Here is a 13,304-nt window from a genome sequence, read left to right as displayed (position 1 = left end):
AAAATCAAGATGATGGCGATGACATGAATTGTGATTATGGTGATAAAGACGATAGTGGTTACAATGACAATGATGATGATGGCAATGATTATGATGATGACGATGCTAATGACATTGGCGAATCTTCCCAATTTTAGATGTTGTCATTGTCATAATCATAAGAATTATCTTTGGTGTCATCATCATCATTTTCATCTAGGTCATCATAAAAACCTAATGATGATGATGATTACAACAATGTCGATAGAAATTACATTAATGATGATGATGGGGATGATAAAAATGACAATGACGATGATAATGGTGGTGATGATGATGATCATCGATCATCTCTCAAAAATAGAGTTGTTATTTCTCTTACGTATATCAATGTGTCCTAAACAACCCTTTAGCAATGATCACATTTTTTGGGTTGATGATATTTCTTACAACATCTACAATTATGAACAATTGCAAACAATGTCCATAATGATGATGATGATGGCATGAATGGTGATTATGATGATAATGTAATGATGCCAATAACAATGACAAGGATGTGATGATGGTGACAATGGTTATGATAATGAGAATGACCTTACAATCTTATGGATTCGTGAACAATTACTAGTTTCAATACCATCTTCTGGATACATATTACTATCATACTTTTTAGATTTTCTGTCTCTCTTGAGGTATCTTACTATAATGGTGTTGTCAACACTAGAAATATATCTTGTTGTAATGGTGGTTCTAATGTTAGCACTAGCAAAGTTTTTGTTAAATTTTGGTTAAAAAAAACTGATTTATGCAATTATTTTGACAATCTATGTAAAAAAGTAAATAACATCCAATTATTTTGACTGTAGTCCCATTGATTATCATGAATTCACCAGTCTGAAGACCATCTTCTACATACATATTATTATTAAACTTTTTGCATTATATCCCTCTTATATCTTGTTGTAATGGCAGTATTAGCACTAGAAAAATATCTTGTTGTAATGGTGATGTTAGTATTAGCACCAAAAAAATCACTAAATTTTGGTAAAAAAAAGTTTATCATTTATTTATTTTTAATTTGGGAAATTTTTGTTTTTATATTTTTTGTTTTTAATTCTACTTTTATGCAGTAATATTTTTTTTGGTTGAATTTTGGTAGTAACTAGTTTTTGGTCTAATCATATGTATTAACCATGTTCTTTATGCTACAAGTCTAATTGTTGGGAAAAAATTGCTCTTTCAAATAAGTTGCAAAAAGCATATAAATGGAAGAATAGCGATGACAACTATTTTCATTGTCCAATTGTTCAGTATATCATGTTTGAAAATATTCAACATTTTTATAAACAATGGATTAGAGGTGAGTCTGTAATTGTACATAATGTTTGGATGATACATAAAAACAAAGTTTGTTTCATTGATGTGGTTAGGATCTACTTTGGATACGAAACCCTAGGTTTGGAAGTATGCAAATAATGAATTTGGTTTACCTTTGATAACAAATGAAATTTTATTTCTTTTTCCTCGTAAAACCAAGGAAGATATGGCAATAATTCTCGTTAGAAAACTACTTCTTGTTGAAGGTTTATAATTGGTTGCAAAAGTTCAACAACTGGGTATAGAAGTTTTTAGTTGCTATTAGGGAAACAATGTGATTATAGGTTTTAGCAGACATAGATCATTCTTGGTATTTGATTCACTTTTAGAATATAAGTACACCAAAGTGGATTAGGTTATGAGTGGATTGGCAAAGCAACCCTTATTTGTTCCTTTTAGTTTTTGAGATATCTCAAGTTCAACTAGTGCTAGTAAATGGTTTCAAAGATGTTTGCTATGGTTTTTCAACAAGGTCACTAGGTCCCAATGTAACATAGATACTTCATATTTGTTGAAAAGTAAAACTCCCACGTAGCACTGAATAGATCATTAATGACTACCTAGAGAACTTAGACTAAATTAATCGTGGAAGTAAAAATTACAACGAAATTAATCATGAAAGTAAGAACTACAATTGAAAAAACACACTTGGTAATATACTAGAATTCATCCTCGCCAAATCCAAAGTTGATGAATAATATGTTAAAGCTTTAATGAAACTCATGAAAAATAATAAGCATGTTATCGATATAAGAGTGCATGAACTTGCTTAATGTATATTTGTTAATTGGAGATGATGAATATCTAAATAAAGTTGATGAGTAATATGTTAAATATTTGATGAAACTCATGAAAGATAATAAGCATGTTTATCCATATAGGAGTGCACAAACTTTCTTAATGTGTAGTTTACGAGAAATTTTTCCAGCGTAAATCACAAGATATATCATTTGTTTAGGTGTTTCGAACCAACCAGTGTGGTTCATCGTCAGGACAAGTTGAAGAATCAGATCCAACTTTGCATGTTAAATAGTTTGAGCAGAGGGGATATTTGCACCTTAGCCTTAACAACCCTTGCCCAAGATGAATCTATTTAATGGACTAGCTTGGATATGTTAGGTCTTGGATTTCCAGAGTACCCAATCAATGCTTAACTCCCTAGTCCTAGCCAAAATTCACTCCTATTAAAGAGACAACTTGAACAATCTTGCTAATAAGATTAACGAGTTCGTTCCTTTTGATTGATTTACAACAAACCTTAATGCCTCTCTTTTCTTATCCTCCTCTTCCATTCTCCAACAAAAACTTATTAATCTTATATCATAAACACTTTATATAGGTAAGCATTGTAATAATTTTCCTCAACTCACACGGTACCTTTACACCTCAACCCATATAAGTGGACCTAAGTCCATGGCACAACCCATCACACTCTAAGATGGTTCTAATTGTCTCCTCAAAACTAGGACATAACACACCTTAAATGCCAAATGGTTAAGTCATCCCAAATTTGTGGGAATTTTTTCCTTCATGGAACACATTCTACCTAGTGTTGATCAAACACAATGCACTAACACCACTAACACACACTAAAAGTCCTAGATACCCTTACGTTGTGGCACGCACCCAAGCACTTCGACTGCACCTCCATAAAATGCACCTTCAACTTTGGATGTCCCAAAATAGTAATATCCTAACCCAATATGGCCTACTTGTTAGATTTGTGTAGTTCCCTCCTTATCAGATCCTTGCACCTCCTTGCACTCCATGGTAAATCTACTCTAATGGTCACCTTCCAAGTTCCAACACTTCCTTTCACATCATGACATAACCACCGATATACATTACAACAACCTTCAACTTCTTTAGTGGGTTGCACATCTATTTCACATTTCTTCTCCATCTTACAAAGTGGTAGTGCCAAGGAGAGAGTATCAAGTTGAATCAAGGATTGCTCACTTAGTACCACTACTAAGTTGCCTTCGTGCAACTTGTCAAATCCATTAATTTTGTTTCACAACTTCTCATAGGGATTAACTTGCTTTTATAAACTTCTAAGTGAGACTACAATCCCCCAACCTCTCCTCTGCAACCCTTGTTAGAGTCTTCTTAGACGTGCAATCATGCCTCAAGCTGAATATAACACTAGCATCCCAAATGTGCATGCTCATTCCATCTTTTAATGCTTCGCTGAAACCACATTATGACACTGCTTAAAATGAAATGTTTACATCTTAAGACAATGTACCTACTTTTCTTATGACAATCTAAACTATGCAAGTGGCTAAGAGAGGACTATATTTTCCCAGGATGAAAATATAGGGTCTTACCACCCCATTCACACAATAATTTTAATATATTTCACCCAAAAAAAGATACATACCCTACTCCTTTCAAATTTATCATATAATTTTAAGAAATTAACACTTGTTATTAACTATTAAATTGACTTACTATATATTCTCCTTTGTTTGCACCCACCTTATATGTAAAAACATATAAATATTTTCAATACAACCAAATTAAAATCATATTTTTCCATTTAAAAATTATTAAATTGAAATTAAAAAAAATTACACCTAATAAACTTAAACAACAACCATAAAATTATATTATTATTATTATAAATATTTTCTAACCTAACCAATAACCAAAAACATTATATAGTTACTTCTTTAGTGATGTGAAAATAAAAAAAATGTATTTATTGTTTTAATTACACCTAATAAACTTAAACAACAACCATAAAATTATATTATTATAAATATTTTCCAACCTAACCAAGAACCAAAAACATTATATAGCTACTTAACTAGTGATGTGAAAATAAAAAAATGTATTTACTGTTTTTCACTATGAAATTAGCATTTTTGAAAAAAGATAAAGCTTTACTTTTCTTTACAAAACCCCTCCCAACCCAAACTTTGTTTACGTTCTAGAACAAGAAGGAGGATTTATTCACTTTTCGCAGGGCGGGAGCGAAAACGAGATTGCAGAGATTTACGAATTAGGGTTTCACCAGTAGCAGGCACTCGAACCCCACGATCGGTTCTTCAGTCCATTGACGGCGCCAAGGTATGTTCCATTTTTAACTTCAATGGATTTCCACCCGCAAATTCAGTCTTCCACACAAAGAGGAGTACAAGCATTTCAGGTTTCTGGTTCAAAATCCAGTGTGTTTTTAGCAGCCACTCTTGTATGTTTAGGTTTTAATCTCTGTGCTGCAATCTGTTACTGTTTGCAGGGATGGCGCTGGCATTTGATAAGTACGGGAGGCCATTTATCATAATAAAGGAGCAGGAGCAGAAGACCTGAATCAGAGGCTTAGATGCTCAGAAGGCCAACATTGCGGCCGCCAGGTCCATTGCTAGAATCCTCCGCACCTCACTCGGCCCCAAGGGAATAGACACGATGCTCCAGAGCCCCGACGGCGATGTCACCATCAGTAAGCTTCTCTTCCATTTATTGAATCTCTATTTCTGGGTCGGTAAAACCCGTTAAAAATCTAAAAATCTGAAACTAAGTAGAATATTTTTTAAAAAACTTATTATTCGTAAGTAGCAGTTACTTTAAAAAATTTATAGGTTTTCCGAAAGGAGTGAAATAAGAAAATACTCTGCGATCTGCTTACTCTTCCTCACAAACTGTGAGGCCCACTGAGCTAGATGCTCTACATACGACGCTGACTGCCTACGAAAGCTCCCGAATGGGTGAATGTGTTGAGATGTCACTAACATTGAGAGATAGACACTTTCCAGGGATCTACTTGGCGTAGAGGTACTTTTGGCGGGCTTTCGGAGCTAGTGAAGCTTTCCAAGAATTATTTGGTGGCGAGTTTTCATCTGGAGCATTCGGAGCTAGTGAAGCTTTCCAAGAATTATTCTTGCCTCGGGGTTTCGAATCCGCAGCTAGACATTACGGTTTACACACGCCGGCAGGGTTCGAACTGCGGTATGAACTTGGGAAAGGTGCTGGATAAATTCTTGGTTCCTTTGGACTTGGAGGGAGCCCACGAGAGGCTGGTCGTGTTCCACAAAGGGTGGGTGTCTATTGGGAAAAGCTCAGCCGGAGATTCGAAAGCAGGACCTCAGCTTCACTTGAACGTCCGGGCAGAGCTTGACCCAACGTTTGTTTTCCAGTTTGACGGCGAGCCCGAGTGCAGTCCGCAGGTCTTGCAGATTCAGGGCAATATTCAGCAACCAATTTTCAGCTACAAGTTTAGCCGCGACAGGAATTCTAGATCACGGTTGGTGCTTTGATTCTTAGCTATGCATTATTTACTCTCAAGTACATTGTGCAGAATCTCTAGAGCTTGGTATATAGGATTTTCTTTTGAATTGAATGAAAAAGGACGCTACCGTGAAATTTAAATCCCTTATTTGTTTTCACAATATGCTTTCTATTATCAACCATTAATGTGTGGCAACCGTGCCTTTACCAGTTTGGCAATATTACAAATGACTTTCTATTGTTATCATTGTGTCTATTCTTATCATTGTGTCATTGTGTGGCAAGTGTGCATTTTCCCAATTCAGGCAATATTTCAATTGAATATAGATGGCTTAGAAATTCTTCACCTAAGTGGGTATCTTATTCTGCCAAAGTCACCCAAACATGCAACTGGTCTTAACCACTTGAAGCAGCCTGCTTACTTGAGCAAGACAGCCCATGAGGGATGACATTGAGTCGGATGACAGGGATATGAAGCATTCCCACTTCAACATCTCTAACCAAGCCCTTATATTAGACACACAAATGTCCCCATTTCCAGTGAATTTTCTGATTTATAAATTCGGTGGTCCTCTCCCAGTCAACCCATAACTTTAAAATTTGAATAAACTACTAGATCAGGTTGAATGTTGGTTGTCTTCTGGCATAGATTGCGGGTAATGGGGTGTTTAGAGTGCCCATTATCAAACTTCATGCAAAATTGGTATATATGCTATCATATTTAATGTCAGACTGTCTTGCAGTTTACATTATATTTTAAGAGCTAAGCACCATAACAATCCCGGTGGTGTCTTTTTTATGTTTGTTATTTTGCTATATTTTTTTTTAATGTAAAATTTGTGTATGCTATTGTAGGTTGTTTGTTTGAACATAGAAATTTGAATTTCTTTAGCAGATTTTAAAGAAATGGGGTGTTTAGAGTGCCCATTATCAAACCCCATGCGAAATTTCTATATATGCTATCATATTTAATGTCAACCTGTCCTGTAGTTAAGATTAAATTCTAAAAGCTAACCACCATAGCAAACCCCGGTGATGTCTTATATATTATTTATGTAAAATCTGTGAAGGCTATTGTAGGTGGTTTGTTTGAAATTTGAACTGCTTTACATAAAAATTTGTGGAGGCTATTGTGAGTGGTTTGTTTGAAATTTGAGTTTGTTTGAAATTTGAAGTTTGAACTGCTTTAGCATATTTTAAGGATTTGTATCATTAGAGTGTGTTTCTGTTGTCGAAATAGTTTGTCATGTTTTGGATCGTATGAAGGCATTGTTGTTTGTTTTTTGTTTTTCCTTTGTATGTAGCTAGAGATTGGTATACATGATTTCCTTTTGAATTGAATGAAAAAGAACGCTAGTGTGAAATTTAAATCCCTTATTTGTTATCACAATATGCTTTCTATTATTGTTGCCATCAATATGTGGCAAGAGCACCTTTCCCAGTTTGGCAATATTACAATTGACTTTCTATTATTATTGGTATCAATGTGTGGCAAGTGTGCATTTTCCCAATCTGACAATATTCCAATTGAATGTAGATGGCTTAGAAATTCTTCACCTAGGTGGGTATCTTATTCTGCCAAAGTCATCCATACATGCAACTGTTCTTAACCACTCGAAGCAGCCTGCTTTCTTGAGCAAGACAACGCATGAGGGATGAAATTGACTCGCATGTGAACCTTGACAGGGATATGAAGCACTCCCACTTCACCATCTAACCGAGCCCTTATACTAGACACTCAAATGCCCCCATTTCCAGTGACTTTCCTGATCTATAAATCCAGTGGTCCACTCCCAATCAAACCATAAATTTAAAATTTGAATAAATGAGTGGATCAGGTGGAATGTTGGCTGTCTTTTGGCGTAGATTGTGAGTTATGGGGTGTTTAGAGTACCCATTATCAAAACCCATGCAAAATTTGTATATATGCTATCAAAATTAATGTCAGACTGTCCTGCAGTTTAGATTGAATTCTAAGAGCTAACCACCATAGCAAAGCCCAGTGATGTCGTCCTTTTTTTTTTTTTAATTTGTGTAGGCTATTGTAGGTGGTTTGTTTGAAATTTGAAATTTTAGTTGCTTTAGCAGATTTTAAGGAAATGGGTTGTTGAGAGTGCCCATTATGATATTTAATGTCAGACTGTCCTGCAGTTTAGATTAAATTCTAAGAGCTAACCACCGTAGCAAACCTGGTGATGTCTTATATGTTTTTTTTATGTAAAATTTGTGGAGGATATTGGAGGTGGTTTGTTTGAAATTTGAAATTTGAAAGTTGAGCTGCTTTAGCAGATTTTAAGGTTTTGTACCATGACAGTGCATTTCTGTTGTGGAAAGAGATTGTCATGTTTTGGATTGTATGAAGGGATTGTTGTCTATTTTTTGTTTTTCCTTTGTATGTAGATGTTTCTGTGGATGGTTGCATGTTCTTGTTTTGTTTTATTAGCAGGGTTTTAGAGACTGTTTTTGTATTTGTTGATTTCTTTTGATTCTGATTACAGCTTTTTATCTGTCACAGATCGATCCAATGTGACTCAAGTAATAGGGGCTGGTTGAGCTCCTGCAGTAGTAGTCGGGAGAGAGATATAAGGGTACGGAAAGGATGGTTGGTTATGATACATGATCTTTCTGGGTCTCCAGTTGCAGCTGCATCAATGGTAACTCCTTTTGTTCCTTCTGTTGGTACAGATAGGGTTAGCCGCTCTAACCCTGGAGCTTGGCTTATTCTTAGACATATGGGAGAAGGCAGTTGGACGCCATGGGGTCGACTGGAAGCTTGGAAAGAACGCGGCGGTAGTGATAGTTTGGGCTGCAGATTTGAGCTTGTGGCGAGGGTCGTGGATTGGTTGGCATGAATAATGGGATATTGCTTGCAGAATCAGTGATCAGTTCCGAGAAGGGAGGGAAGTTTCTGATTGACATGGGTAATGGACGGTCAGGATGTTCATCCCTCAATTCTCTTGTTGCAAGTCCTCACAGCAGTGGAGATTTTTCTTTCAGCCAGTTCCCCTATCCTGTTTATAAAGGCTTTGTGATGAGTTCTACTGTTCAGGGAGAACGTCAATGCAGCAAGCCTGTTGTACAAATAGCCATGAGACATGTTAATTGTATGGAAGATTCTGCAATCTTTGTGGCCTTGGCAGCAGCAGTAGATCTGAGTATGGATTATTGCCAGCTAGTCTCACGGACGCTGAGAAAGGAACTGTGTCAGGAAAATGGGATTTTTTAGTTGTGTCGGACGTTGTATAAATAAGTTTTGATCCTTATTTTGATTTTGTCATGGGATAACACCATGTTTTCTGCATTTGGGCTTTGAGATTTTTCCACAAACACAAAAGCATATTGTTTGTTTGTTTGCTGCTGTTCAGTTTACCACATGTTATTGTGAATTGTACGTGGTACTGCTGCCAGTTATAAGCATTTATCTGTGATCATTACTCGAGATCATCGATATACTTTTCTTTGCGGGCTCGTTCTTGGAGCTCTATGGAAGATTCTAAGAAGGGCAGTAAATCCCACTCTGTATATAGTTAATCTGATAATTGTGACAGGGAGAGAGGGGGCTTTTCTGTATTTAATATAATGTTAGGCTCTTCTCCTCCTATTTCACAGATGATGAAGTTGGTTTAGTTAACAACCAAAATTAAATGGAGGCTGAAATGAAAAAAATCATCATACAATCTTCACCGGTGTTGCAACGAGTGTTCTTTGGTTTGTGGTGACCTTTTTTTTTAAATCACCAACAATCACGTTTAACCAGCGTAACAATTCAGAATATTTTATTTTTAGTTAAAGTGAGGCTCACAGAAAGCTAACCTATCTAACCCATAAGTTATGAGAGGTTAAACATGACCCAAATTTGGTTTTGTGGTTACTTCCATTCGATGCACAAAATGTGCATTTCTTCCAGGGAATTTAAAGTTTTTTTTACTTCTAAAAGGATCTGTACAAAGTTTTAAACGAAATTCCGAAAACTTTTATATTAAAAAGCTTTGCTGGGTAACGATTTTTAATGAAAATTTCCAAGATTTTTTTGATGGGTAAAAAATACCCAGCTTTTTGTATTTAAAGTGTGTTTTATCGTTTTTTTTTTACCAGCAAGAAAAGGTTCATGTGTTTTATTTATTTTAATATCATAAATAGCAGTGCTTGTTTAATTTAAGAATTTATTTTTTCCATAAATTTAAAATTATTCACCATACTAAACAATGATATAATTGATCATTTGACTTAGTATATATGAAAGTTCACTATGCTAAATAATAATATAATTATTCATTGAATCTAGTAATGATATAATTGATCAATGGAGTAGTCTACCTAGGCGGTAGAATGGCCCGTTTTCCGTCACCGGCCAGAAAATCGTCCGGCTCGGGCCACCAGGAATGTCTCCGTCCTCCGCCACCCTCCCCTAGCTCCGCCACCCTCCCCTGGGAAAACGGGCCATTCTACCGCCTAGGTAGACTACTCCTGCAAATAATGGTGTAAATTTGGGATGCAAACTTGGGTGCAAAAAAGGAAAAAAAAAAGATGTAAGAAAAGACATAAAACAAGATGCAAAATGGGGCTGAAAAAAGGTGAAACCAAGGATTCCATATTGGATGTAAAAAATGATTCCTAATCACATGCAAATTTAGGCTCGAACTTAGACACAAAATTATATGAAAATGTGGACACAAAATGAGGCAAAAAAATATGCAAATTTGGATGGTGAAAACGATGTAAAACTAGACACCAAAAAAATGCAAAATTGGATGAAAAAGTCAGTGTAAATAATGGTGCAACATTGGACACAAGTAGACATAAAAAAATGGTGCAAAAAGGGGCATAAAATAGCTTAAAATTGGATGCAAAACTTGGTGCAAAAACAAATACAAAAGTAGACGTAAAAAATGGCTCTAAATTGAATGTACCATTAGACACAAAATAAGATGCAAAGGTGGACACAACACATGACTCAACATAAGATGCAAATTTGGATGCTCAAAATGATGTAACATTAGATGCAAGAGATGGTGTTAAAAATGATGCAAAATTGGATGAAACAAATGACGCAAAATATGATGCAAAATGAGATGGGAAAAATGGAGACAAATCAAACATTAATGTGGATGTAAAAAATGGTCCAAAAAAAGATGCAAAAATGGGCACAAAAATGGATGCAAAATTTGGTGCTAAATCAAATTCAACACATGGTGCAAAGATAGGCACCAAAGTTGGTGCAAAAATAGAAGCAAAAACTAGTGTAAGACTAGATACAAAACCTGGTGTAAGACTAGATGCAAAAACTGACACAAAATGGATGCATAAAAAGACGTTAAATTGGATTCAAAATACAGTGTAAACTTGATGCAAATGATGGTGCAAAAATGGAAGCAAAGAATGACACAAAATAGGAAGCAAAAGAGAATGAAAAATAGATGCAAAAAATGAGACAAAACTAGAAGTAAAACCTGTCATAAAATAAGATGCAAATCTTGGTTCAAAATTTGACGCAAAAAATGATGCATAGTTTGGTGTAAAAAATTATGCAAAATCTAGCGTGAAAAAGGATGCAAAATCAGGTGCAAAAAAGGACGCTTTAAAAATTGTACAATAGAGCTAGATTTAGCGCCAGGTTGCTCATCACAATTACAAAAAAAATGCACTAAAATCTGGCACTAAATCTGGCGCAAATCGCTGGTTTTGTTGTAGTGCTTCTTGATATACCGTCCTAGCCCATCTACAACAATAATGAAGAGGAAGGGGGATAAGGGATCCCCTTGCCTAAGACCTCTAGTTGCATTGAAGGTAGATGATGGGGTTCCATTTAAGAGGATTGAGAAGACTGGGGTGGATATCATCACCGAGATCCATTCTATCCATCTATTACAGAAACCAAAGGCCTCCAAAACTTTCCTCAGGTACTCCAAATTTTCTCTATCATAGGCTTTGGATAGATCCAATTTAATCTAGCCACTTTTTTTCTTCTTAGCGAGTGCACCACTTCTTGGGACACTATCAATCCGTCTAAGATCTATTTTCCTTACAAAAACCTTGTTTGCTCTGGGGATATAATACTAGGCAGAACCAGTTTCAATCTTTTAACTATAAGAGTGGAAATAATTTTGTAAATAACATTACATAAGGCAATAGATATAAATCCTTGTGGGTCATATGACTTGGATGTTTTAGGAATGAGGGAGATGAGGGTGGCACTTAAACCTGGACATACCTTTTGATTTCTTCTGGATTCTTCCACCACTTCCAGGATTTCAGTGCTTATGAACTTCCATACAGCTTGATAGAATTCCGTCGTAAAGCCATCTAGTCCTCAGGCCTTATTTTTTTCAGTCCTTTCACTACTTCCTCAACCTCCTCTATTCTAGTTGCTCTCATTAAAGCAAGGTTTTGACCTCTGATGATCATATTGGGGATCTGGTTGCAAATTCTATGAACTGCTTCTTGCCTTTCCTCATGTGGTTCTATTAGAAGATCTTTGAAATGTCTAACCAGGGTTTCCTCCATATCCTCATGCTGAGTTTGTCAGACTCCTTCTTCATTTTTCAGAGAAAATATTATGTTTCTCTGTCTATGTTGTACCATCGCCTTGTGGAAAAATTTGGTGTTCCTCTCTCCCTCCCTTAACTATTTCACTCTTGACTTTTGCCACCATAAGATTTTCTCATGTTTCCTTCATTCCTCTATTTGGCTAAGCAGTCTGCCTTCTTCTACTATTATTTCTTCACTTTGCCCTTCCCTTATAATTTCTTGTTGGATTGCCATCATCCTTTGATTAAACTACTATTGGTCCTGTATTTAGTTTCTGAATTATTCTTGGTTCCACTTCTTGATTCTTTGCTTCAATTCCTTCAACTTAAGATGGAACGTTTTCATTCTGTTTCTTCCTCTTTGTTCACTTTGCTTCCACCATTCCTCTACTTTGTTTATAAACTTAGGTTCTCTGAGCTAGAAAGCCTAAAATCGGAATGGATGATTTTTAGGACTGGCTTTGAGATCAATCTCTAATCTGACCGGCTAGTGGTCCGAACTCATCCCAGGTAATATTTTCGCTTCCAAAAAAATGTCTCTACTCAGAATCTTCTCAGATATTAGGAACCTATCTAACCTTGAGGAAATTTTATGCTTCTCTCCTCTTTTGTTGTTCTAGGTGTGTATCCCATTATTAGTTCGGATATCGACTAGCCTTTGGTCATTTATGGTGTTCACAAACAGATCCATATCTGCATCTACTCTTCTCACACCTTCTCTTTTTTTCTTCAAGGATGTAATCATGTTAAACTCCCCTCCTATAAGCCATGGTGTATCTTGGTACAAACCTCGCACATTTACTAAGTTTCGGATGAAAGTCATTCTTTCGCATGGGATGTGAGGACCATATACCCCTGAGAGGAGAACCCATTCTTTGGATCCAATGTTTCTAAATTTTCCAGAGAGGATTCTTGGCATGCTTACCCATTCTTCGAACCTTACTTCTTCAGGGTTCCATAGTATGGCCAAACCGCCTGCACTTCCTATAGCATCTTGTCCTACTATCTCGTATCGGGGCTTGAAGTTTCCCATGATCTCCTTCAATTTTAATTCACTGATCTTGGTTTCTTGAAGTAACATCACACTAGGTTTATCTTTCCGCAATCTTTCTTTGAGATATCTTTGTTTCCCTTTACTATTCAGACCTCTTATGTTCCAAGTCGTGATTATCATTTCAACAGTTTGGT

At 36.0% G+C, this 13,304-nt stretch overlaps 1 pseudogene; it reads left to right on the top strand.

The window, feature by feature from the left end:
* The first annotated feature begins 4,770 nt into the window (after window positions 1–4,770).
* Window positions 4,771–8,815, top strand: LOC149213671 (uncharacterized; annotated as a pseudogene).
* Window positions 8,816–13,304: the final 4,489 nt, after the last annotated feature.

This window comes from Pinus tabuliformis, chromosome 1_1, assembly GCF_031772625.1.
Source record: "Pinus tabuliformis cultivar Carrire ecotype Pingquan chromosome 1_1, CPIR1, whole genome shotgun sequence".
NCBI classification, from domain to species: Eukaryota; Viridiplantae; Streptophyta; class Pinopsida; order Pinales; family Pinaceae; genus Pinus; species Pinus tabuliformis.
The sequence above is the reverse complement of the archived record's forward strand: the minus strand, read 5'-3'. Positions and strand labels throughout refer to the sequence as shown.